The sequence below is a fragment of the Aythya ferina genome (assembly GCF_964211825.1).
Source record: "Aythya ferina genome assembly, chromosome: 21".
In the NCBI taxonomy this organism is placed as follows: domain Eukaryota; kingdom Metazoa; phylum Chordata; class Aves; order Anseriformes; family Anatidae; genus Aythya; species Aythya ferina.
The window spans coordinates 6,909,718-6,937,131 of record NC_140319.1 but is presented as its reverse complement, the minus strand read 5'-3'; the positions used below and the strand labels follow the sequence as shown (position 1 = coordinate 6,937,131).

The 27,414-nt window shown below is 50.6% G+C and overlaps 1 long non-coding RNA gene across 5 annotated transcripts; it reads right to left on the bottom strand.

Moving 5' to 3' along the window:
- Positions 1-12,555: 12,555 nt before the first annotated feature.
- LOC311422405 lies at positions 12,556-26,946 on the bottom strand. 5 transcript variants are annotated; one of them, XR_014685317.1, is made up of 5 exons: positions 17,388-17,529; positions 15,681-15,770; positions 15,327-15,541; positions 13,747-13,977; positions 12,556-13,086 (listed from the first exon to the last, which is right to left on the bottom strand). It is a non-coding gene; the product is annotated as an uncharacterized lncRNA (long non-coding RNA). The 5 variants fall into 5 exon arrangements; XR_014685319.1 differs by lacking the exon at positions 15,327-15,541 and adding an exon at positions 16,263-16,565 and having other exon boundaries at positions 17,388-17,522; XR_014685316.1 differs by lacking the exons at positions 15,327-15,541; positions 17,388-17,529 and adding an exon at positions 26,818-26,946.
- Positions 26,947-27,414: the final 468 nt, after the last annotated feature.

The window sequence follows — 27,414 nt, the reverse complement described above, 5'->3', positions numbered from 1 at the left end:
GCCTCTGGGCTGTCTGGGGCAGGTTAAGTGGTCTGTAATTAGCCAGACAGACCCTTTGCTCTCTGTCTGCCCCTCTGTCCAAGCAGGGTGCTTTGAACATGCCCTGACAAGAGACCTGGGATGGAATCACACAGGGTGCAAAGAGGGGAGAAAAAAAAAATAAATCTGGATAAAATAGGGTCACTTTTATTTTCCAAGCTTCCCATGTTCATGAGAGCAGAGATTCATGTGGCTGAGCCTGAAGACAAACTGCTTCAAAGAGCAAATTTAATTGAAATGATAATCATGAAAGTTTTCAGACAAAATTGAAATATGCATTACAAGTATTCCCTCCTCTTCTCTTACCAAGCGTGTCCACCAACAGCAATAACAAAAGGAGTGGTCTTTGTAGGAGCCCTTTGGTCTCAGTCTGCGAGCGGCGGTGGTTGTCTCAGTCCGTTGATTATCTTTTTCTCCATAAAAAAAACAGTAAGTGATTGTAAGATCCAGCTTCTCCATTGATTGTTTCGTGTTCCTCCCCTCCCTTCCATGGGTGTTGGTGCTGGTTTGGCACCAGTGCTGCAGGCGTGCCCGGCTGCACGTGTGGCTGCTCCCGCTCAACAAGGAGCCGGCTGCACGCACTAATTCATGCTGATGTATTTTAGCACAGATCTGTTCCTGCTCTACAATACATCACGAGCGACAGTGCTTGGGGCTGGGGTTGTGCCATACATCATCAGCATAACAGCCTCCCGTGATGTATAACGCAACGTGCTGCCATCCCCTGATGCATGGGGAGTCCCACGCAGGAGGCTGCGCTCCTGTAGGATGACTTGAAGGGGTGACATTTAGGACTGTTTAGAAAGCCTAAGCCCTGGTCTGCTCTTTTCTTTGCCTAGCAAAAACCTGAAAAAAGGCGTGGATGAGGAAGTGGAAGGAGTGCCTCCATCTCCCCCTAGGAGAGGAGTGGCAGAGAGGAGGGGAAGGGGCAGAAGAAGAAGAAACAAAGCTGAAGCAAAACAATCCCGTGTGGAACAGCTCACCTCTGATTTTGATTAATAACTGTCAAAGCTGGCCACAGTTGCTCTTCAGCATACTGGCATTTGGAGAGTTATTACTTTGCTCTTAATGAAAGCAGAACAAACTCATGGAGCTGATGCAGCCAGCAGGTGTTGGCAGGTGTGGGTTGCACGGTGGGACGAGCAGGGGATGGAAGGAGCAGGGAGGGGCAGAGCCACTGCCTCTCGCTGCCATCAGCAGCCTCTAGAAAGTCCACGGCATTTCAGCACATGGCAACGTGCACAGGAGCCTGCGTGGCCCATTCGGTCTGCTCCCTGCTGCTGACATCCCCAGGCTGCTGCCTCTGCCCCGTGGTTCATTCCTGTGCCGTGCAGATCATTTGTGTTACAGCTGGCCCTCAGGGAACCTGCCATGGCTTAAAAAAAATAAATAAAATAAATAAAACCATCACAAGCAACAAAAACAACTTCTCAGCTCCAGACTGTTGTATTCACGGCGCATTCCTTTGCAACCTGTTATTATGGCCCAGAGTGATGGCCAGATGAGAACTCGCATAATTCTTATTAACCGGTGCCAGGCATTTGTTGTTGTCCTACAAAGCTGGGAGAGAACAAAGCGGCGTTCAGCGGGAGGCCTTTATGGGAACAAATGTCTTTGAAGAGCGGAGCAGAAGAACAGAAATGAGCCCAGCACTCGGCTCAGCGGAGCTGCTGTGCCATTACACGGGGAGCGCGGCCAGGGCTGCACCGGGGGCTCGCAGCCACCCCTGGGGCTGTAATTGGGGTGCTCTGCTCAGCTCTTTGCTCTGCTGGCAGACTGCTTTATGGCCAGGTTCAGCACTGTCCTGGCAGTTTAGCAGAGGGAAGCTCTGAGCTCTCCCAGTGGGACATTTCCAAAGGGAAGGAGATGGGTCTGGGGGGCTGGCTGGCTCCAGTCAAATGGGGAGGGCACGCACAGAGCCGCCCCTTGCCCCACCACCAACCTGTGCCCCAGGGGTGAAAACCTCCCCAGATCCCCACAGAAAACAAATGCTGGTTCCTCTCTCCTCAGCATTAATCTCTCTCCCTCCTGGGAAATTGCGCCACAATAAATCTTTATTCCTCATGATGGCTTGCCAGCTTTAATAACGGTTTGACAGGGGGACGGGAGAAGCCAGCGAGCCCGCGCGTGGTGCGGGCTGGAGGATGCGCCGCTCCCCTGCAGGCACCCACGGGCTGGGGCTGATTTATGCCTCTCCCCCCAGACCTGTTTCTCGAGCTGTTGTGTGGGGCTAAGTGAATAATTGTCAGTGAGAAATTTCCTCGATAAATTTAGCCACTTCTTGATCTTCGGGCATCCATGATTTTCTGGAATTTATGTTACCCAAACAGCGTTTTACAGGGAGAGGCGTCGCAGACCCTCCTATCGGGTTCCTGTTCGGGCCGATGATCCATCAGCAGCCTTCAGGCAGAGAAGGTGTTGAGGAGGATGCGGGTGGCACTGCTGAGCCCGAGGGATGGCTGCTGCCAGGGAAAGCGAGTGTAATTGTGGGAGATGATCTCCTCCGCGCCCCTGCTAATCTGCGTGCAGAGGGGGCATTAACTCCTAATCGCTCTTGTGCCTGGGCAGCCAAGCAAGCGAGGGAAAGTAAACAAGAGACTGCCATGATAAAGTGATTAGAAGTAATGAGTAATAAGGCATAATTGGGCAGAATAATCCCCCTGCTCCCCCGCCCGGCAGCAGCTCGTCCCCGCAGTGCAGAGGTGGCACCGCAGCAGCCCCTGCCCTCGCCCCAGCCCTGCTGCCCCTTCCTGCCTGCCCTGAGCTGACTGCAGGCACGCTGGGGCTTCCTGAGGATGAGGGGCAACCTCACTAATTATTTTTTCCAATTACACTTTAATTATGTAGAATTAGCTATAATGCTTTATCCTGTCGTGTGCTTGCTTCTGCTATTTGCAAGCGACGTGTCACGGCAGGGATTTCTCCTCAGAACAGATAGCAACACGAACAAAAGTGGGTGAAAGAGGTAATCCCACTGAATCTCGGCTCTTGTGGTGCTGGCATTGCCGTCCTGCACACCTCGGCCTCCCCTTACGCCCCCTCTGATGCGCTCCCCTCATTATCTGCCCATCTGCAGCACAGGGCACCAGCAGGAACAGCTATTATTTTTGAATCTGTCTTGCTGGTGTTATAAATCTTGTTAATTTACTCATAAAGCTGTCTTGCTCATTTCCTGCAGCAAGCTCTTGATAAGTGGCGGTAACTTTTTCCATTTTTGATGAATAATTCTTCCAGGATGACCTCAGACATATTTGAATAAAAGTCAGTCAGAAGATAATTGAATATTGCAGGCTATTTTTTGCATACGAGCATCTTACGGCCATAACTTGCGTTGGGGAAGTTTGGCAATTTAATTTCTTTGCCTGCTCAATGGTGTCCGGCTGCAGGTGTGACCCCCCCCCCAGCACAGCCCCCAGGGACGGGGTGTCCCAGGGGTCCTACAGGAGCACGGCCACATAACAGCACTGGTGCAAAAAAGCTACTCCCCGCCTCGCCACCGTCTGCAAGGAGCACACATCACGTCACAGTCACCTGAAGGGGTGGGTGGGTGATGTACAAATGGGCTGTAGTGCCAGGGATTTTTATTGTTTTCTAACGCAATACCGACCATTTCTAGAGCGGCGTATGAAAAAATAGAATTAGTTCTTATTTCCCAGAGCATCCGCTTGGTGAGCGTGAACAATTGTGTTTTCCCTTATTTGTGGAAGTAACCGAAGGGCCAAATCCAATTACTTCTCCAAACTCGGCTGCGGCACCAGGACCAGCGTGATCCTGGCTGGTTTTCCTCCCTTCGCTCAGCCTCCCTGGGGCAGCGGGCACTGGTGCTGCCGGTGAGCACCGAGGGGCAGGGGGGGATGCCAGGAGGAGGGGGGTGGCCAGGGAGGTGTGTGCATGGCGAAGGGCAACGAGACCCCCAGGAGGGGGAGAGGAGAAACCCGGCACGGGGAGAGCGCAGCCACCGCATCTCCAGCACGTGGAGCAACCCAGAGCTCACAGGGAAACGTCGCCTGAGGCTGAAATAAAAAGCAGAATGGAGATGTCGCCCCTGTTAACCATCCGGCCCTGCCGCTGCCAGAAAAGCAGCGGTAATGGCTTAAAACGGATCGTGTAATGGATGGAGAAAAATTAGCACCGGGACTCCTCGGCCCAAAGCCTCCGCCATGGGTTCTGCGGCCGAACCTCGCAATTAAGGCAGCAGAACAGATTTAGCAGGGGTGAATGTCAAATGTTTTAGCAGGGAGTTACTATAGAAACTATCTCAACTGTTCTTTCTGTGCAGCCTCGTTGGTACTAATAAATAGCCTCATTATTTTGCAAAAAGTACTTTGGAAACCAGCAGCACCACGGTTTGGGCCAATACAAAATTAATGATCGAAAATAGTGGGGCCATTTTTTCCATACACCATAAAAAGAAGGGAGGCAGTGTTTTCCATTAGAGAGAGTTATGGCTCATTTGTTCGCGTTTGCTGTATTTATGTTTTATGTATTAGAAAGCGATTTCAGCCACTATTACAAATTACTAATTCCCACATTATATTAAATGTGTGTGAACAGGAATGGCTGCTGCCTATCAAAATAAACCAATAAGTTATGGAAAAAAACATGCTGGAAGGAAGCATGGATGGGAGCAGGCAAAGGCTGAAGCAGTCCCAGCCCCTTTCCTGGCTCAGCTGGGCAGCGTCCTGAACATCCCTCAATTTTCACTTCGTTTCAAGCATGCTCTTCCTCTTTCCCTAGAGCCGCCAAGGAGAAGACAGCTAAAAATAATAACAGGAATAATATAACCTCCAGAGAGAAAATAAAACACACATTGCTCTTTATATATTAATAGACACTGTTGTTAATCACTTTTATTGTCATCTCTCTCCAAGCTGCAAAGTGTTTCAGTGCGGCAGGAAGACCGAGGTGAGCCTCCCGGACACCCCCGGTTCTGCGTGGCCATCCCAGCGGCTCTGCAGGGAGGGCTCAGCCCTCCTCCTGCCCGCAGACCATCGTGAGATCCCAGGCAGTGTGCTGTGAAGTGTGCAGGAGTTTGGGGTTTATTCTTGAGCTGTAGGTTTTAATGGACATTGCCCTCTGGTCGGCTGGAAGTTGTTATCCTCCCATCGCACACGCCAAAATCTCGCTTAGAATATCAAGTCCTTGCTGATTTCTGCACTGCTGGAGGCACCCATAGCATGCTCCACTTGTGCAATTGAAGGTTCTGAACTCCAGCTCACTCATACCAGCTAAAGTAATCAGGATTTTGCTATCAAAAGCTCAAGTGTTTTCCTTGCACAGCCAGGCATCACTTCATTTAGAAATACCAGCCCTATTATTTTAACCACATGTAGTCATACATATATTTCAGTAGTGAGTCATTCTTTTAAGTGAAAATGAAACATTTTTAGGGAAAAAAAAAAAATCTATCCCAAGCCTTCAGGTGATTTTTTTTTTTTCTAATAGATAGCCTTTCTTTCTCTTTCTGAGGAAGTTAAACCTGCTTCTATTGGAAGGGTTTCATTTTGCTCTTCACATTTTGCAGTGCCCTGCCTGCCAGACACTGACTTCAGCTAAATTGAATATTATAATTGATGGATCGGAGAGGCAGGTATAGCCCAGGAGAAGATTGGTTCAATATTTACCTTAAGGGAGGCTAGAACCTGATAGCCACCAAAATAAATAGTCAGTATATGTACTGTATTGTTATGCACATTCCAAATATTTTCTCCAGAAATATCTGCAGACATCTCCCTTAGCGGCCATGAATTTGAAAAGTGCAACCATTTTCCATTTGCAACTCTCCCTCCAAGGGGCAGGAACACTTAAAAGCCCAGAGAAAGCTATTATTTACCATCAGGAATGCAGATAAGAACTGAGTGCTCCTGTCCATGAAGCTGTTTGTGAATATGCATCCTAACCACTCCAACGCGTAGCACTGATAATGGTTTTCTCTTAACTCAGCAAGACTCGCTCACAAGAAAATATTCATGCATGCTCAGAGTGGCTGAGACCCCCCTGACTCAGAAAAAGACTCAGGATCCCAGGTCAGACTCAGCTTTCTGGATTTATTCAAGCTCGGTGTCAGCGGGTTTAAAGATGCTACTAGGAGGCTTGTTTTGTTCGTGCAGAACCTTTTGCAGCCATGGATTTTTTCTATTCTTCGCCTCTTGAATTGGTAAAAGATGTACTTTATTGTTTATGTTCTCATGCTATGCCGCTACATGTAGGCATTTTTTTAAGGACAAATAGAATTGATCACTCCGGTTCGCCCCTGGCATGAATCAACACATACAAATAGGAAATACTGCTCTCCACGTCTGTTCTTGGAGATCATGGTAATGACTTGCCATGGTTCAGACCCAACATCTCTATGGGAGGCAGCCAGGCATCAGAGAAAATGATGGGGAATATAATGAACCATTTGTCTTCCCTGTAGAAGGGAGAGTGGCAGCAGAAAAAACAGGCTCTTAACTCTTCAACATCCAGCGGCTTCTGAGGCTTCCAAAGTCTCATTGGCAAACCCACCTGATGAGCCAGCATGGAAAAGGGAGGACAGGACTCAAACAAAAGGCGACATTACCATGCTGGCACATTTTCAATATTTAAAATGGATGCAGGCCTGCTGTCCAGAATAGCCTAGATGTCAGCAACTGCTTATTTTGTTGTTAACTATAAAAGAACACTTATGGAAAATGACTTAACTTTGGAGATAACTGTAATAAAATGTACTTGTCTTTGTGTGCAGCGTCCTTTATCAGAGGTGCTGGGGATGCTGGAGGGCCCGCAGGGTGTCAGCAGATGCCGCGTGCCGCGAGGCTGCTGCACGGCAGTAGGGATGGGAAAAGTGCTCATGCGAACAGACAGCTGCTGAAACGAGTATCCAGCTCCCTGGCACACGAGCAGATTCAGTGGCATTTAAGCAGGCAGGATAGGGCTGGCTGTGGGTAATGGAAGGAGCTTCTGTGTCGTGTTAACCAGAAGTGAGGCGAGGAGCCGGTGCTGCCCTGCTGGGGGGGCTGGAGCCAGGACCACCAGGTCCCAAAGGGATTTTGGCAGCCCCGGTGCTGCAGACCCCTCATGCTGAGCTGAGATCTCCTTGGGTGCTCCATCCCTGTCTTGCTGTGGTTGCCCTTCACTCCCCATCCACAGGCACAAATGCGCTTCAGGAGATGGAAGCTCTCATAAATCCACAGCTGCCTTTCCCTTTCACCAAAAATAACTAGCAAATTCTAATGGAGATGCCACCAGAAGCCCATTAAACTCCTTAGGAGCAGGATAGAAAAGCCCTCTGGGGACTGGCATGGTCGGAGAGCCCCTGGAGGGGCCACAGGTCCCCAGGCAGCCTCACCACCAGCCCCACAACACAGCTCGTGGCATGCATGCGGGGCACCAGTGCTCTTTTTTTATTGGCACACATTTTTAAGGGCCTGCCCTTAAAAGCCTTGCTCCTTAAAATACCATAACTTGCTGTCGAAATACTTTTGTAAGGGTGTTTGTTGAGCGTTCTTGGTACCAGCCCCCTAATTACTGGTGGTGGAGTGGTTTTATGCAGCGGTACCAGGAGCTTCATTATGTTGGTTTTGACCTTTTCTTTATTGGACAATAAAAAGGAATGTGCAGGGGAAAGAAAGACTGTATGGTGAGCGTAAACGTAATGCATGTGGCCGAGCTGAGTGCATTTGTAATGAAGGATAAAAAGGGGTTTTAAGGGTAAGGCTGAGGGTTAATAATTCAAAAATACACTGTAAAATTTTATTGCAAAATCTGCTAAAATTTCTCAAATGCTATTAATACACTTGCACGTTTTGTGAGCAGAGCTTTTTGAATAGAGGACAGTGGGTGAAGCACAGGGCATGAGGCAGTAATGTTAGCCACCACTTTGGTCCAACCAAGCCCCCGGGGCAGAGCTGACAGCAGGGGCTGTGGGCAAGGTTGGTCCCCCCATGCCTCACAGCTCTGCCGGGACAAGGAATAGCTTTGTGTGGGGTGGGGAAGCTGTGACAGAGCGTTCTTCCTTTAATTTAAAAATACGGCACCAGATCTGTTAGGAACTTTACTAGCTACCAATTAAACTTATTCCGGGGGAGGGACCGCCTGGAACGAATCCATGCTAAATAGCAGGCGTGAGCTCCTGCAGCAGGTTTTTGCTGTAACCCACATACACACAGAAGGAAATAATATGTCTGTCTGGGTGGGTCTGCAGCATGAGCGTCCAGAGGCAAACAGCTCCCAGTCTCCAACATGTACAGCAATTTCTTGGGCCTAATCCAAATATTGCAAACCTCAGTATGGGGCGGGATTACGGTGTCCAGCCCCTCCGATCTGCTTCTTACAGCCACAACGGGGGAAGCACCGCCAGCCCCTTCCCCACCCTGCAGATTTCTGCCCTGCCCTGATGCCTTTGGCATCACTGCACCAGCTGCTGCTGGAAGCTCAGCATCGTCTTCTGCAGCCCCATGGTTGCAAACTTTCTTACAGTGTTTGAAATGCTGACGTTTGTGAATAAATTACCAGCTCAAATTTAATCAACTGTGCTCATTGTTTCCTGTTGAGTGAATTAAAAAGCTTTCAGCTGCACATATAAATTGCAGTCTAAACTTGAGACTGATAAATGTTCCTTTTGAACTTTGGCACAATAGGGGAGACGATTAAACTTTTAACATTTTTAATCATATAATTTAGTTTAAATGTATTAGCAGAAAGAAAAGAAAGCAAAAGGTTTTTTTAAATATATTTTTTTAACGGGAGCTGATGTTAAGGATAGATAATTTAGTCCAATAGGCTTAGCTCTGATGTTACAGTTCAGACCAAATCCCAGAAGTTGGGCTGAAATTGCCGACCTTCAGTGAAATTTGGAATTTCTGGTTCAAATGTTTCCATCCCTCAGCTGGTTCGCTGCTTGGTGCAGAGGTCAGAAGCCACAGTCGCTGCCATACGCCGCTGCCTCATCACCCCCAGCACCAAGCAGCTGGCTCCCAGCCACGAGTCTGCAAGCACTTTAATCCCAGTTTCCAAATCCCAAACCAGAGCTTAACAGCAACAGCCACGTCTGGTGGAAACCGACCCATGAGCTCTTGTTACAGGGCCCTGATGGTACCCATGTACCTGCCGGTTTTTGCCTCGCAAGACAAAATGTAAATGACAGTTCCCTGTCTCTATCTATTAAGGAATTAGAATTGTTTCCCTGATGAACCACTCAAAAAAAAGAGAAATAATCAATCTGGAGCAATTTCATTAATACATACACTATCTTTTTTTTTTTTTTTTTTTCAATAAAATGTAACTTGTCTGCTTGAAATCCAGTTATGCATTTTAACTCAAATCATGCTGGGATGAATAAGTCACATTCACCCTTGAAGTCTGACAGCATTACTAATATTTGCAATTTAAATACGGTAACTGCTTGCGGAGCATGAAATGAACATTACACAGCCAAACACAGCCCCAACTCCATGCTCCCCTGCCTCACTTGTTAAAAAAAATACCTCTCTGATGAAGTGCTCGGGGTGCTTGTAAAGGCACAGGCACAGGATGCGCCGAGGAGATAAGGCGTGCTGCGATGAAGCGAGCAGAGCTCAGCGTGACCCTCACAAACCCTCCTCCCCCAAGGCCAGGAATGGGGCAGAAGCCGTGCTCCTGCCCTAATCCAACTGCGATGCTCCTGCCCTAATCCCACTGCGATGCTCCTGCCCTAATCCCACTGTGCTGCTCCTGCCTGGCCCTGCCGTCAGGGACTTGCTGTACCAACCACTGCTCACCCAAGAGCAGTTTGCATGGAAAAGCACCTTCTACACCCGCATTAAAGCTAAACGAGCTTTCCATGATTATTGTTATTACCATAATTACCAAAGGAATTAGTGATGATAAACCGTCTAGTGTTAAAGCACTGGAGGCTAAGGAGCCATCCGACACATTTAAAGGCTGTGTAGCGTTTTGTTATTTAAGAGCCATACAATATTTATCAGGATGGTAAACTCGAGGCAGCGCAGGGCACTTTTCAGGGGGAATGCTCGCAGGAGGCTACTTGGAGCAGAGACTGGTAGTCAGGCATTGGGACGGGTTGCCCAGGGAGGTGGTGGAGTCCCTGTCCCTGGGGGTGTTCAAGGAGAGGTTGGACGTGGTGCTTGGGGACATGGTTCAGTGGTGGCATTGGTGGTAGGGGAACGGTTGGACCAGATGATCTAGGAGGTCTTTTCCTACCTGAATGATGCTCTGATTTTTCTGATGCCAGGCACCAAATCAATGCCCAAAAGCAGCTGCGGAAACGAGGATTTCTTTTCCTAGTCCTTGGACAAGCTCAACTGTGAGCTGCACATAGCGGGGGCTAGCTGGCCAGCACAGCAACACCGGGGCTGCCAGAGGGGTCTCCTGGGGGCAGCAGCTGCCTCTTGCCTGTCCCAACCCCTCGCTGCTCCTCTGCAGCCGTTCACAGGTGCCCACCATGCTCGTTACCGTTTTTCTCCTCCAATTGCATATTTTAACATTTTACTCCTGCATTTTCCTTCTGAAGGCTGGGAGAAAAGCTGCCTGCTGTGTTGCAGTTCCCGACACAGGATTGCACTGTTTTACATGCTTTTAAAAGCCTCTGCAGCTCCCCAGCCGTGGTGAGCAGCCCCGAGCCTTGCTGCGTTCCCGTGGGTGCCGGTGCGGTGCCGGAGCCAGCGCGGGCAGCGGCGGGGTGGCCGCGTGTGGGACCAAAGGACATAAATGATGCCTTTGTTCACAGGACTGAAAATCAATGCGTGGAGGAGGAAAAAAGGCCAAGTGCATTAGCTTGGCAGGCCGAGCCGGCTCCCAGCCTGCCGCTGACTGATAGCAGGTACGCAGCTTTAATTTCCTCCCCGGCTGGCTGCTGCGCCGCAAATCCCCCGCGCGGCGCGGCACCGGCCGGCTGTCAGCTGCTGCACAGCACCAAGGCGTGTTTGTACCAACTGCTCCCAACCACGTCACGGAGCTGGTGGCATTACTTCCCTACTGCTGCTCCAGCCGAACGAGGGGCGCAGCTTTCCTCCGTGTGCTCACCTTCTTAATTAACCGTGGTCTCGGCATGGCCAGCACCCAGCACCCCCCCATTTAGGGGGCTCTGTGCCAAGGTTCCTTGCTGGACCGGGGTGCTGCTCAGGGTCACGCAGGCCTCTGCCATCCTTCCTCCTCCTCTTCTTCCTCCTGCACCTGCTGCAGCCAGCCTGCCTGCCCCTCTCCACAGCTGCTTGCTGTCTTTTCCTTCTCAAAGCCACTTAAAGGGGATTTTAATTGTCAGTCCTGAAGACGCAGGACGGCATTCCCAGGGAGCGGAGAAAACCTTTGAATTCAATGGGGTGAAAGTTGCTTGTTGCAGCCTTTGTGGGGCTTATTCTACAAACTGGGAGGGAAGAGGCAGAGAACTGCAGGAGAAAAGCAAGAAACAGGCTGTAAGTGTGAGCAGCTCCTCTGATTTGGGGGGTTTACCAGCAGCCTGGTGCCGCGCACGGGCATCATTGGCTCACACAGCAGGGAGGAGCAGCTCTCGCACCCCGTGGCTCTCACCTCCAGGCAGCAGTCTTAAACTGCCAGTCTTTATCATTTTGACAACAATATACGTAATTACAGCTCTTGACACACCAAATGGGAAGATCACCCCAGACGCTGAAAGGGAAAATCAGCCACATGTTTTCAAGCTGAGCGTGCTCTCACGTATACGTTTTGGAGTTACGAACTGCTGCAAGCCAGAAGCGAGGGGGTCAATGCCACTGAGCTGCAGCTGGGGGCTCCCCAAGCAGAGCTCTCCCCCGGGCTATGGCAAGGGGTCGGGCAGCAATCCATGGCCCTGCTGCTTGGGATCCCCAGCTGCAGCTCCATTGTTTCTGGGGGTGGCTGAGCACAGGGTGCTGGCACACACACGGGTCCCTGGGGACGAGGGACAGGGGGATGTGGGTGCCAACTGCTCGTCCCCACCACCGTTGCACCGTGAGCCTCGCTGCTGCCTCGCCATCGATCGCACTGCCAACAGCCATGCCAATAACTTTAATTGTTGATAAATGGCAGACATAAAAGCGAGCTATTGTGCTTCTAAAAGAAATTTAATTAAGGGTGAACATAAGGGATTTATCACTTGACAGCTTAGCTGTTCACAGCGGCTGCACATCCAGCCGTCCATCTCCAGCCCCACGGCTGCTCCCAGCCCTGAGAAAGGGGCAGACGCCGGGGGCACCAGCCCCACCACCACCTCCATGAGGGCCCCAGATATGCACAGAAGTGATTTTTTGTGTCTTTGCTAAGCTTTTAATTACAGACAGCCTTTTCTCGGGGATGGACAGTTATGTCTGATTATTTTTCTTAATGCATCTGTTGCATAACCAGGGTTTCCCTCTGCACAGAAACATTTTCTTCACTAATTATTAGATTTCCGCATCCAAAGAGCAAATTAAGGGACATGAATATGCAAATCTGGTGCTTCTAAACAGATACAACCGGAGCTACGTGATGAGGAGATCAAAGATGCACTGACATTTGACTCCCAACTTTTTGTTGTTTTTTTTTTTTGACTTCCTCTAATTTGATTTTTTTTTTTTTTTGCACCAGAGAGAGGTAAAAATAAACCTGTAAAACATTTGTAAGAAGTTTAGAAATCTATTAAAATTATAGCCACAAGATACAATAATATATAATTGAGTTACAAAAACAAAATCCCAGCTCATCTGTGGGAGTGTTTCAAACTTTGTCCTTTTGGATGCATCCTCCTGTTGCCATGGAAACAGGGCAGGCTGTGGGTTTTCAGCATTTCCAACCCTTTTTAGGGAGCTGTGCACGCTGAGAGCTGCGTCTCTGCTTCTCCTTGCATTCCTCCACTCAGACGATGGCTTTGGGGCAGCAACAGGAACCGGCTGGGTACCAGTGCAGAGCCACTCTCGTGTTTTCCCAAAGTGACCCGGGATAAGCGCACCTGCGTTAGCATCCTTTTAAGACAATGTCTTAAAGCTATTTTTTTCCTCTCGTCCATATGTTGAGGATCTCTAATGATATCCTGAGTAACTCGTTCAAAATGATGATCTGATGTGGGTTGCCAACAGCTGGTAAATTCCCTTCCTATGAACACATAAAAGGGAAAGGAAAAACTTGTCTGTAGGAGTAGCAAAGCAATTTGTAAAGGCGCTGTTTGATGTAGAAGTCCCTGAACTATAACTACTGCTAATGTACAGCCTACATTTAAGTTTTTCCAGGATTAAGTTTTCTTCCATCAGTTTCTACAGCTTCTGCAGAACCAAAGCCCCCCTCCAGCTGCCTCAGCTCCTGTCCCAAGCACCCCGAGGTGCGCCCGCTGCTGTCCTGAGGCAGGGAGGGACAGAGCCACTGCCACGCAGCCAACAGTTTCCTATCACCTTGAATAGAGGCTCGCTCACAAACCTCAGTAATTGCTTCAAAAACAGAAAATTACTCCTTGATTAATCTATTTCAAAATTTTCCTGGAAGATTGTTTGGGCTTGGGGTTTCCAACCGGTGCATTTTCCTGATGGGAAGGGCTCCATTAGCAGCAGTGAGCTTGGTACAGAGCGCAGTGTGAAAGGCAAAGGGGATTTTTTGCTTTTCAAAGTCACCACCCAAGCTGTCAGTCAACACTGCCATTTGATAAAAGCCTCTGAACTTCCACAGAAGTGCTGTTCCCCTCCCCCTTTTAATATTTGCCCCATTTCAACCAAACCAGCCACCTTCAAGTACCCAAGACATCCCCAACCTACTCGCACCTACCATCCCTGCTGCTGCACTGCCCTTCGCCTGCTTAACACCAGCTACGGACAGGGAGAGCAGCAATACGAGCAAGTCTGCCATGGGGAGATGATTTAGCACAGCGGACAGCTTGGGAATGTACTGGATGGCAGAAACTGCACGGCATCACAGATGGCTTCAATTTAGGGCTGTAACTTCACCAAACAAGCCATTTCCACAATTTAAGCCCTTCCAATTTCACTCTTGGGAATCCTGTGGAATAGCAAGAAAAGTAAATTAAAAGAGCTGCCTGCTTTGCTCCCTGAATGGTGCTTGTTTTGCAAATGAGCCCTCCACAGTCCACGCAGGGTCAGCCCTACAGTGAAACAGAGCCTGTGCGCGTTGGGGGGGGTGGGCTAGCTCAGAACCCAAAATAACGAGGAAGATCTAATGTGACAGACTCCAGGGAGAATATTTAGACTTCCAGACCAATTTTGTTAGAAATAAAGTAGGTCAGCAGTGGCTTCTTCCCACATGTCAGTGCTGGCACACACGCCCTCTGTCTGGCAGGCAGCAGGAATCGCCGGGGCTCCCCGCGGTGTACTGGGAGCACTGGGGGTACCCGCACGGCAAGGGGGGGTCAGCAGCACCCACATTGCTCTGAGCTGGACAGGAGGAGTGCTTCAAACTGGGGTGCCTGGGCTTTGAGCCTTGGGGCTGCCCAGGCAGGGTGCTGAGCAGCCTCGCGGTGCTGGTGCAGTGCCCCGTGCGGGCACAGCACACGGCAGCATTCAGAGCAATTAAACACAAGGACCTCCAGAGGGCAAAGAAAACGAGGCAACGTTGTAAAGGGGAGAAGGGGGAGAAAAGAGGAAGAACGCCAAATTCCGCGCATCAGGAAAAGAGTAATATATTTAACAAATATTCCATTAACTGCCAGCAGGATTATATTTTTCTTAGCACGCAAAAAATGCTAAGTGAGCTTCAAAGGGAGCTTCATGGCAGCTTGGCTGCTCCACTCCCATCTGTGCGGAGCCACATTCAAATTAACAGCTAAGCAAGAATAGTCCCCACCCCAATTAACTCTCCCAGCTCCCTTCCTAAGCCTTCCATTTCTTCTTTTGCTGTTGTTTTGGGGTTGGTTTGGTTTTCATCCATCCAGCTGGAGGCTTTGAACCCCTCTGCAGCCGCCTGATGTGGGAGCAGGCAGGGGAGGGGAGGGAACCATCCTCACAGCGGTGTTATTTCAGAACATTGTCTCGTTGTAAGCACATGAGAAAAAAAAAATACCTTCTTGGCATCCCGGCCTGGATGAAAATTAGGTCAGTGCTACTGGGACAGGCATCATCACAATTACCATGAGCAATTAGAATCGGTATCTTCTCTTAACAAGATGACTCAAAAACAAGCATCAGAAGTGAAATGAGTCTGCAATTGCCAGCTACACATTAATTGATCTGGAGAAGCAAAGGCGGGCAGCATTGTGCACATCACCCTCAGCTGTTTAGAACAGAAGATCAAGCAAAGCAGTGATGGACCAAGCACCGCTATTCAGGGAGTTCCCAAATGCCGTGTTTTCACCCCAGGGGACACTGAAATCCAGCCACAGGCACAAAACCTACCTGGGGAACGACCACTCTGAGGGTCTCTTCTCCTGTTTTTTTCCCCCAATCTGCATTTTGGGTCAGAGCTGGGGCACTTTGGAGAGCTCCTCACCCTGCTCCATGTGAGGCATTCTGGCACATGCACCCAGAACCCTGCTGGGGGGGCTCTGTCCCTATCTCCCCGCACCACGACCGACTCAGCAGCTGCTCACTGAAGCTGGATCTTAAAAGCACTAAAGAAAAAAAAAAAAAAGGCAGAAATTTACAAAGCCTCTTTTTATCTAAATTATGTGGCACTTTAGAAGATTAAATATTCTACAAAAGCCTGAAGCCCCCAAGTTATCAGTCTCAAGGAAAAAAATATGAGCTCACCAAAGCTGTGCTGTAGATGTTTTCAGAGTATCGGATGTAATGGATTTCATCATTCTCTTCTACAGATTGAAATAAAACAGTCTCTTCATGCTGAAAGAGAACCAATATTTCATGGAAAATGGTTATTTGTGAAATTATCAAGCAAACCAGCAGAAAACCCCTGGACAAGATTACCCAAGCCTGCAACACTTCTGCGTGTGTTCGGAGTTAATGCCGTGGAGCGCTGGCGGGATCCAGACCTGCTGCCGGCGTTAGCACAGCCTGGGCCCCCTCGCACCCGAGCTCCTGCCAGCAGACACGTGGCCCTGAGTTCCTTTTCACTTTCTTACATTGATTTTTTTATCACGGCACATCTCTCACGGAGTTAATCCTGACTTACACGGCTGTAAACAAGTTCGGAGGCTGGCAGATTATCAGCCCCAGCCTCTCGCAGCTGGAGCGCCAACAAGCTGCCTCCCCAGCGGATCATCCTGCAGCTGCAGGCAGTTTGATGTGAACAGAGGGAGCACGGGAAGATTCCAGAGCTCTTCTACAAGGATGAAGTGCAGGTGATGTTGCAGCTCGCAGACCCTGGGGATTTACAGGGCTTGGCTACGGCCGTGCCCCCCGCTGCCCGCTCCTTTCCCACAAGGGCGCACACGTGGAGGCAGCCAGGAGCCGATCCTTCGCCCGTTCCTTTCCCTGACTGCTGGTGTGGTGACAGCTCTCCTGCAGGCCACTGCTGCTCCCAGCCTCCCGCTGCTCTTCACGCACCACTGCAAGTCAGCACGGGGCTGCCAACTACTGCTGAAGGGCAAAATTGGGGGCACAAAGGGATTGCACAGAGCGGGCGTGGAGATGGAGAAACCGAGGGTTTGCTGTGCTCATCCCAGAGGAAGCCACAACCTTGGAAAAGGAGCAAGGAGAAGAGCGAGGGTGCTGCTGTGCACAGGAGCCTGAGGACGTGGGCTGGAGCCCATGTGCCAAGGGTGGACAGCAGGAGCCACAGAGGATTTCCCTGCACACGCAGCATCCTGCCAAGAGGCGAGCACCCACGGGGCTGCTCCAAGCCCCAGTGCGCCCAGCCCCATGCTAAAGGTACCTTCCCAGTTGCTAGTTCTTACTAGTATCATACTGAGAATAAAGCTGCGTGTCTCTCTGTATCTAATTGCAGTAGGGAGAAATCATTGCTGCTCTGAAACAACTATTTGTGCTGTCCCCGCATTGCTTTCAGGGCCCCTTGCCTGCCAGTGACAGGCGGAGCAGTTAGCGAACACCCAGGCAAGGCAGCGACACAGCTGATGCTTATTTGGATAAAGCAACGTGCTGCTAGCCTAAAGGTGACCACATGCCAATCCATCTTCTTCACTTGATGGAATTAAATGCACAAAGCCCTGTGTATTACACAGAGATCAATAAAACCACGGTGCCAAGAAGAAATACGTTACCATTTGCCACACACAAAACAGACTCCATCCAAGTAAACCTTCAGACCCTCAGCTTCTAGTATCATTTGAGCCTGTCAGGTTTTAATCTTCACAGATAATGACAAATCCCCCAATAAAGTATCTATCAGTCACCACCAGCAGTCCGAACACATCAGGCTTAGAGTTAATGGCACAAGCCAGGTCTCTGCTGGCTCCGTGCTGCTGCACCCTGCATCCCCACGGGACACCTCCACCCTGGGGGCCACCAGGGTGCAGCCAGACCCTGCTGCCCCTTTCTGACCTTCACTGTGACTGCAGAGCCCGGTGTGCCCACAACCTTGCAGGACTGCTCTCAGAGCTGCCAGGGAGGGGATGCTAATTTGGGCTTTTATAAGCCCTGCTCTGCTCCGCCCGGCCGGCTGCAAACAGCCACCTTAATGAGCTACAGCCATCCACCTGCTGCTGCTGCACATCAAGGTGCTTTTATCCCATCCATAATCCTCGGTAAATATTTAGAAGCAGGGAGGGGAACTAACAAGAAACTCCAGTGAGCTCCCTGCCAGAAGGAGCTGCTGGCTGGCGTGGCCATCCAAGGCTCTGAATGCACTTGGCTGTTTTTTTGCCCGTGATCTGTGCCAGCCCAGCCTCTGCTAATAAGTAATTAGGAGATAATTAACATTTGTAGCATACAGTGGGAAACATCTGGGCCTGATAATGTATGAGGTACCTTTGAGGGTGATTAATGGGGTCTGGAGAAAGGAGAGCAGTAGGCGGCCCAGCAGAGCACCTTGCTGGAGGGGACAGGCGGGGACAGCCTAGGGGATGCTCCAACCGGTGGCCGTGGTGATGCCACCTCTCCAAAATCACCAGTGGGAGCACGGGGCCATCCTCTCGGGAAGAGCATTTCCCAGCTGGGAGCTGGTGCTCAGGAGCCATCCAGACTCAGAGGAAAAACAGAGGGCACTTCGCAGAGCTAGAATTTATTTCAGATGGCTCCTACTTAATTAAGTATTTCATTTGCATAACCTTACACAGTTAGTCACTTCTGTCATAATGAAATTCAGCCATGTGCAAACAGTTAGAAAAAATAACATACATAACTCAAACTTATGTTTGTTGTAAAAATGGTTTTACACGATGCGGTTAAATAGGCCTAACGTATAGCCCAGAACCGTCTTTCCTCCCCATTTAAATAGAGAAATAAATCTCCACATCGATTTTTAAGGAAATTATTTCAAATTTTCTGGGCTTCATTGGTTTCTCTTTGGCAGAATTCTGTTTCTATCTGATTTCCCCACCGCAAAGATCTGAAGAGAAGGGTGAACTATGGGGCTTCCAACAATAACTTACAAATTTATTTCCTTGTAAATTATGAAAAGGCCAAGCCAACGGCATGTCAAGGGGTCCTTAAGGCCTAATGTAACCTTATTAAACCCTTCTCTTGGACTTAAAGGTTACCTGTGTTCAATCTCAGCCTCTTCTGCCTTTTAAGCAGCAGCATACGTGTCGAATAATGAAGAGAAGAACCCAAAAATGCACGCGCGCATATATGTATTTTTAGAGCGACTTTGACCTTCTGCAGCTTGCCTCTTCCCCCGATGTGACACCAGGAGGAATATCCTCGGTGACACCGTTCAGGTGCTTGAAAGGGGCCGCGAGCAGGCACTGTGGGTCCGCCTGGGCTCTGCCTGTCCAGGCTGCGCACGGGTACTTCTCACGGCTCGAGAGGAGTGATTTAAAATGTCTATAAATACCCAGGAAGGTAAATGCATTAACCTTATCTTGATTCTGGAGTGTAATTACATAAAGTCTGGCTCCCAAGTAAATTAGTACATTAATAACTATTTTGTTCCTGTAATTACTATCATCTCTTAGATCTTACAGCTATTTGCTAGCTCGGGCGCGTGCACTCGCAAGGGCACTGCTGCTGCCACAACACGACACCGCGTGCCATGCTCCAGGGGCACGGCGTGGGCCACGTGGCTTCGCTCAATGCACAGACACCCAGGAAACCCATTTTCAGTCCGTGAAGATGATTCATAGCTTAAATAAAGGCACTACATATGACTAAACCTGATTCTCCTCGAGAGAAAGTGCTGAAGTGCTGGACCAGTCCCCACCTGAAGATAAGCCCTCCTGCTTGCAGAGCTCCTTGGAGCCGGCACGGATCGGCTCGGACTTGTGGGAATAACTTAACTGAAAGCCTGTTCCAGACATATGTGTACAAAGGAAATAAAAAGCGAGTGATATACTGGTGCCTGGTGATACATTGAAATAACGGGCACCGGCAATGACAAGGAAACATATAGCCAGGAGAGGAGACGCTATTTTTCACAAGGTGCAGACACCGGTAACAAGGAGAGGTCCCGGGAACCCATCCAAAGCTGACCGGGGAGCGAGCTGCATTCATCACGCCGGCCTCAGCTCCATCACACGGACGCAGCTCCCGGCACGGCCACGGACATGGGCTGAGCCCAGCGTGGTGGGAGTAGAGCAGAGGTGGCCCTGGGGACAAGCGGTGACCTGGGGGACGCACACGAGGAGCAGCAGGGCTGGGTGAGGAGCCAAGGGGTGCCCCCAGCCCCTCGGGACCACCCCAGGACTGTTCCCTCCATCGGCTTGGAGGAAGCGGCGAGGAAGCAGCACCCGCTTTGATCTCCATGGAAACCCGAGCCCGAGCTGCAGGGAAAGCTTTAATTTGAAGTGCTTATTTGGCTGAGACCCTGGGAATAATCAACAGGAGATTAGACGCATTAAGAACCAGCAGGGGTGGGATGTTTCTTAGAAAATGGGTGCCAAAAGAGTATCTGATACGATTAGGCTTAAAAACCTGCTACTGAAAGGCACTGCGCGGAGCAGGGCGAGCCAGTCGCAGCAAATGATTTATTTTATTAATTTAGCCCCTCTTTTCTGTAGGCAAATTATCTATGAAGAGCCTTTGATTTTCCTGAATTTGTTCGCTAATATGAAGCGAGCGGGCAGATGGCACACGCGGGCACAGTTCAGCACGGCTGCCCACTGGGGCCGGTCAAACCAAACCCCACCGCTGCCTGCAAGCTGCAGGGGTCCCATGCCCAGCACCCTGCGGAGACCCCTGGCCTCTGGCCCTCCAGCCAGCAAGACCCCTGACAACAGCTGTTCTCAATAAATAGGTCTCAGGTTTGGGGGCAAACACCGCCCTGCAGAAGAGCTGTCAGCAAATAATCCTCGGGATTGCTTATCCCACAGCAGCAGATGTAAATTTTAGCCTCTGTCCCAAAGGGAGTATAAAGCAGCAATAAAGGCGGAGGACTGCTTTTATGATCAATTCTGCTTTACAGCCTTCCTTCAGCAAAGCAAGTTTAACAGTAGGGCACGGCTGTTACAGAGAGCCTGGATGACATTGTTTCAGATGGGAAAAGGTGACTCACTGGAGATGTGAAGAGATTTCCAGCCATAAAAGAGAGGCTGTGATGCTCACCGCTGCGGCGAGGCGTGGGAGCCGCTGCTGCCCCCGGTGCCTCTGGAGACGGCGCCTGCCTTGGCCCACGTGCGGTGCCCAGCTGGAGCCACGGGGGCAAGAAACACACCGCTCTGCCCCAAACCCAGCTCCTCCTGCACCTGCCCTGCCATGCACACGGCAGCGAGGGATGGGGACATCCTCCCGAGGGACACAGCACCAGGACCTGGCAGGGCACATCGTCCCGAGGAACAGGGCAGAGATGCTCTCGGAGCAGGATTCCTCCCGGCTGGCAGCGCTTCAAGTACTGCTAGCAGCCACTCGGGCTATTTGCACAGAGCTGTGCTTTTCAGTATAACTGCAGGTCTAGGCTTTCTACGGAAGGGAAACACCTTGCTTTACAGAGAAAATAAAAAGCCTGAGAGTACAAAATACTCCGTGACATATGGAAATGCACAGTAAAAATAGCTGAGACCTGGCATAGTCTTCTGGCATCTTCCTTCCCCATTTCCCATTCTATTTGTATTTTGGAGATAAACAGAAGGCCGCAGCCTCCAAGGCTTTTATTCCAGGACTTTTCATTTAATTTAATTATTGAAGTATTTTTCCCCCAAGATAAGATCTGTGTGACATTTTATAAGCCATACCTTCTGGCACAGTCCACTCTCCTTATGCATCCACCACCAGCTGAATATATTTACAAAAGCTAATGAATAGGTCTTATTGCAGGAGGGAAAAATAACATCCCCGGGATAAGTCTTAAAAGATAAACTTGTACATTTTCACTTGAACATCTAACGAGTGAGCAAGGGGGGTAATAAGCCAGAGGAAAGGTGCAAATCAGGTATTAATCTGGGATCCAAAGGAAAACGAAACCAGCAGAACCTGGTTCTCAGGCAGTCCCGCGGATGCGTGCCAGACGGAGCCCTGCTGCTGCCGTGCCCGCTGCACAATCCTGCTCTCTGGGGGAGTGCTGGCACCCTCCGGGATAACACCCGGGGAAGGGTGCAAGGCAGCACAGATGGAAGCTCCTGCTGCCTCCCCATTGCTAATCCTTTATTCCCACTGGCTGGTGGCAATTCTTGTGGATGGACTGGGTGAGAGCAGCTCGCCCCGCTGCCGGCATGCGGACCGGCTGGGAGAGCAGTCCCTGGGCACACAGCAAGGCACCAACGCTCCTCAGTGCTTGAGAGTAAGTGGACAAGACAGATTGAAGGACATTTAGAACCGGAGAGCTCAAGCAATTTGCTTAAGGTCACTTAAGAAGCCAGTGGCAGAGCTGAGAAATTCATCAGAGCTTCCCTGCAGGCCATCCTTCGTTGCTTTATCATAAAACCCAGGGTTTACCCAAGCCTGGCACACCAGCAGCACATCACCCTGTGGCCAAAGCATCACCCTGCACTCTGTGACTGGCAGCCCGCAGCAGCCGAAGCCCCGTTCCCTAACGTGTTGTTCTGAGCTCCTTGAAATTTGGCCTGGAACCTTCCCAGGTTTATGATTAGCTAGGCTAAATTAAGATTAATCATATTTTTAAAGTGATGATTGTTAGTGCTTTGCTCATTTGTATGTCTCACCCAGCCCTACCAAATCTGCTCGGAGCATTGAGGAAGGGATGTGCACACCGAAATCCCCACCAAGAGGCCAAAACTTCTGGTCCCTCTCTGTGCTGAGCCTTCGTCACCGTCCACCCAAGAGCTGCTGCAGCAGTGAAAGCAGTCTGGGCAGCAGTGCACTTAATTACACTGATACAGATCACTTTAAAAGTTTAAGGGTATCTGAAGCCGTGTAAATACTGGATGCTGTCGGCCTTCACTAGCAGGGACTCTGCTTCCCACCTCTGCACAATGAGGCGGTAGGTAAATGAACACAGAGCATCGGTTCTTCATCAAGTGTCAAGAGGGGACGGAGAGAAGGGAAATGATTTAAAAGCAGCCATCAGCCTGTAAATACTACCAATTCCTCACAATGCAGCTGTGAATAATTATTAAAATTAATCTGCATTTATGTGTTGTTCTGCCTACCAAGATGCGTGCCACGTGCACGGAGCAAGCCCAGGACCTCACCGCCTGGCCTGGCACGACGCAGGGGCAGCCCCAGCCAGTGCACAGGGCTGGGGACAGATCCTCTGGAAGGGAGATGTGACATCTCACGTCACACAATGCCAAAACCAGGCAGAATGAGATGTGTTTCTGTGCTGCTGACAGCTCAGGGCAGCAGACCGAGGGCTGTCCCCACCCGGGGACCACATCCACACCTCGGCACCACCACTACAACATTTCGTACCGGAGCTAACTGGAGGCCTCCCACACCCCTGCTGAACAGGACCTGGTCAGGGAGTGAGGATGTGCCTGGAAAAAGCCGTACTCCAATTCATCTAGGATGGATGGATTGGAGTACCACGGCAGGCAGTTCTGGGGCTTTCCATCTCTGCTGCCAGTCCTCCTTTCTCCTGGAGATGCTAATAAAATGCGTTTCCTACAGCCATTGTTTCATTTATAGAACCTTCAGCCTGGTTTTGATTGAGTGCACTTAATATAGTTGCTCTTGTTGTATAAAGGATTTTGAGCCCGGTATTTGACAGCCTTGATCTTAAAGAAATCCATTAAGAGTAGTTTTATCTCCAGGTTTTGTAACCATTAAATCAGTTTTTTATCAAGTTGCTGTTATGCTTTCAGGAAGATGTGTGGGAGAAATGGGGAATAAACCTTCCGAATTCAGATGTTGGGACTGCTTCCCCATATTTGAGTTAAATGTTAATAACCAAAAAGGGATTTTTCTCTGCAGAAGAACATTTTACACCTCACTTTAGAGAAGTAGAGGGCACAAACTTCTAGGCGACAAGACTGAATCGCAATTGACCTAATAAATATTCCTGAGCTTATTCAGCTTATTCCTTCTGGAGAAAGAGAGCCATGAATCACATCCCCCAGCTTCAGACACCAAGGATCAACTGGTCCTGGGTACCACATCCTCAGGGACTGAGGGTCCATGTCCTGTCAGAAGCACCTTTCTTTCCCCTTCTCAAACAGGAAAATAAATGATTCTTGCAGATAAACTTCGGAGAAGCCAGGCAGAAAAGGTCCAGGGCCTCCCTGTCGCAAGGGTGCTTTCCCTGCACCTTGACCCTGGAGCTGCTTCCCCCGAGAGCTCAGCTTCTGCTCGCTTCGCCCTGCAGGTGCCCACAGGGAAACCCAGTTTCCTTCAGCTCTGCAGCCATCCTGGCATGGCCCTTTTTGGATTAAACCATTTTTCTTTTCGGGAGCTTAGCTGCAGCTCTCCATGCAGGGAAGTGAATTGGGCCACAACTGATGTCGTTTCCCCCTTTGCCTGCTCCCTTGCTGAGCATCCCGACTCGGAGCTGGAAGCAATGCTGACCGTGCCCATCATGCTCTGTCACTGCAGGAATAATTTGGTTGCCTTTAAGCTAATATATAATTACTGCCAGCAAATATTTCTTCTCCAGGAAGCCCAAGGACTCCCTGGAGTAAACCTGTACAGTTTTCCAGAAACCGTCTCTCTAACAAGGCGAGAAGCATTCGAAGTTTTCTCAGCGAAGGCTGCCAATGCTGCGAGGCACCGCTGGCTCGGTGCCGGCGTGGCTCGGGGGGAGCAGAAGCACAGCAGGGCTGGAGGCCAGCGGTCCCGCAGATCACAGGGAAGCATTGAGATAATCTTTGTGAACAACAGCCAGAGGCTCCCAGGAGCTTTCCTCACTTTCTCACGTGCTTAATCTCTCTGAGGTCTGAGCGGGGCCGGGCGCTGTGTGGGTGCTGCACCCTGTGGCCACCCCAGCTGCCTGGCACCCCCAGTGCCAGGGGAGCTGATTTATTGCCTGCCTGCCAAAGACAAAACCGAATAAATTCGTCTCAGGTGAATTAAAGCGTTTCACTTGGATTTTGACCTTTTAAAGAAAATGAATAATGCATTTGAAAATAAAAACTCATTTCAGACTTGAAAATCACAACAATTCCAGATGGAAATGCCAGGGCAACACATTATAACACCTAATTTCTCTGATTCCTGATGTGGAAAATCTGTTCAGAGCAGCACCTTTCCTTTGGCAGGGCGGGCGGAGGGGCCCGGCCGGGCCCCAGCTGCAGCAGCCCCAGGGATGCTCCTCGAGGGGCACCTGGGCTCCGGAGCTCTGTGGCTGTGCAACTGCCGTGGCATCCCACATTTTTGAGAGTTGCTCTTGCAGATTTCTCTCTGAGTCTTAAAGTTCTTGCACTACTCCCTTAAACACTGATGCCAGCAGCTCCCCACCTGCTGATTTCCAGGGACGGCTTCTGCCAGCCCCACTGTGCTGTGGCAGGAGCATCGCTCCCACAGAAGAGACACCAAGGGCTGCGGGTGCATGCACCGAGCTGCTCGGACAGCCCAGACTTCTCTGCATCCCTCTTCCAGCCCTGCCAGGCTTTTCGGGGCATTGGCAGGGGTTTATGGAGCTGGTGAAGTGGCGTTTCTGCACAGCGTGCCATCAGCACGCCGGTCATCCCAGGCCTTTGGCAGCCCTGCCAGCTGCACTCAGCACCCGGAGCAGAGACCGTATCGCAATAAATTCATCATGTCACTGTCCCTCCATGTGTCATCGATTAATTGATAATGAAATTATGTCTCGGGATGTCATCGCCTGCAGTGCTCCGTGAAGCGCGCTGTGCAGCAGCCGGTGACACCACAACAGCACCTGAAGCGACGCAGGTGCCGCTGCGCTTTGTGCCTCTCCCCTCTGCCCCCCCACAAGAACCCGGCCACGAATCTGGCAAATGCACCTCCTGAAAGGAGCAGCACATCAGAGGGGTGCTGGCAGCAGAGGGGAGGATGAGGGCACAGGCAGAGGAAGGCTCCCCCGTGCCCTCCCCACCTGCCTGGCACACAGGACCCAGGGACCCCCCTGGCATCCCCCACGCTTCCCGCGGCTGCAGGCAATGTGAGCGGCTGTCCTACACCCGGCGAAAGCTCGTTAGCAGATTGGAGGACGTTTGCTTGATGTTGCAGTGCCATTTTCAAACAAGTCTATCATCTTTCAATTTGGCAGAGAAGCTAAATACCCATTTTAACTAATAAAGATACCCAGTAATGTCTTATTACAACACTGGCAAGCTCCCAGCAAATATTACGGTGATCTTTTGTTCAATTAGGGTTTTCTCAAGCAGTCTCCATTTCAACCCCATAAAGGGGAAAACAATGCTTTTTTTTTTAAAGTTTGGGCTGGGGCAGAACCAGCCCAGAGCCGGGGGTCTCGCTGCCTGTTTCCAGCCTGAGGGATGCTCGGATGCCCCCCACCACCCACCCACCCTCTCCACAGACCCCCGCTGCATGCGGCGCTCAGCCTCTGCCCAGCCTCCTCCTCCTGCAGGATATCTGCAGGGAACAGGGCCCTTCTTCATGCAAATATCACCTGTAACACTCCTGGGAAGGTGCTAAAAGCTTTCTCATGGGAAGTTTCTGCTCAGCTTTGGTTTTTAATGGTATATCTGATTTTTTCCCTTTTTTTTCCCCCAAGACCAAGCGTGCAGCTCCCACTGTTTCAAGCCCAGCACTCTCCTTTCCCCACTGCAGCGTGGCAAACAGCTCAGTGCCTCTCAGGGCCTGCAGGGTGACCCAGCAGGGGACAGAGATGGGCTGAGTAAAAGGGCGATTAGGTGTCCTTATGGTCAAAGGATCTTAGAACTTGGCGTGATGTGTAGCACCAAGGGAATTAATATTATGGGATGGCTGCCTGACACAGTCTGCCCTACGTGTGCTCCTCCAGTAATTAAGGATTTTTTGGAAGTGATGCACTTAATGACTTGGGAGCTTTTGGACAAGGTAATTAGCAGCAGGGCTGGACGCTTGAAAGCTGCGTGGGGGACTCTGGTGCCGCAGCCTCAGCTCCCCAGATTGGAGGCCAGTGGGGAGAGAGCTCCAGCTGACTCACGTTTTTTTGAGCAATTTCTTGACTTTCATAACTTCCACCCCAACGGCTTGAAACTTAATTTAAACCTATTGATCGGAGACGGCAGAGCCCCTCACCCAGCCAAACCACACTGTTACCTTGCAGGAGCAGTCGTGGTGCCGAGCACAGGGCACGCCGGAGCTGATTCTCTCCTCACTCCAGAGCAGGAGCAATCAGGAGCAATTTCACTAAAACCCTCTGCGCCAGGCTGGAGGGTGAAAATGGAGCCAGGAGATGCCAGGAGACTTTCTTGGCGAAATGCAGATGAGCTGGGCTGGGAGCAAGCAGCCTCCAGGAGCAGCAACCCCGACCCACTGCCGAGCACGTCCCCAGCACCCCGGGGCCGCCCGCACCCACCTGAGGCCGAGAGCAGCTCCCTAGGGCAGCTTGATTGGAGAGCCCAGATGCCTTCAGCTGCCTTGGCAGAGAAAATGCTGTTTTTATCTTCTAACCTGATGGGAAGTAATCACACCGCTCCTGGCTCCTTATCTTAAAAGCCAGAGCCCCTTGGTGCTTTTCCTGCCAACACCTGGAGCGTTCCCTGCTTGCACCTGAGCAGCACGAGCCTGGCACAGGCTCGTGCTGCCTTTGTGGCCGTGCTGCTGCAGCTTCCCCCGGAGCCCGGGATGTGAAGGGAGCTGCGGTGAGCACCACAGGCAGCGTTCAGCAGCCCTGCTCCAGCGAACAGATTGCGCACGTGGCACGTTGAACAAAAACACACCGAGCATGGGCTGCGCATCCATGCTCTAGAGGACGTGGGGAGGGAAATTCCTCCACTGCACTTGAGAGAGGCAATCCAAGGTCACTGCCTCGCTGCTAGTCCACACAGTGATTAATTACAGCTCACAGGAGCGCTAGGCACAAGCAAGATTTTTATTTTTAACATGGTGTGGGTGGCACAGGTCAGGGAGAGGTGCCCAGTGGAACACTCAATGCTACCAGAATGGGAACGAG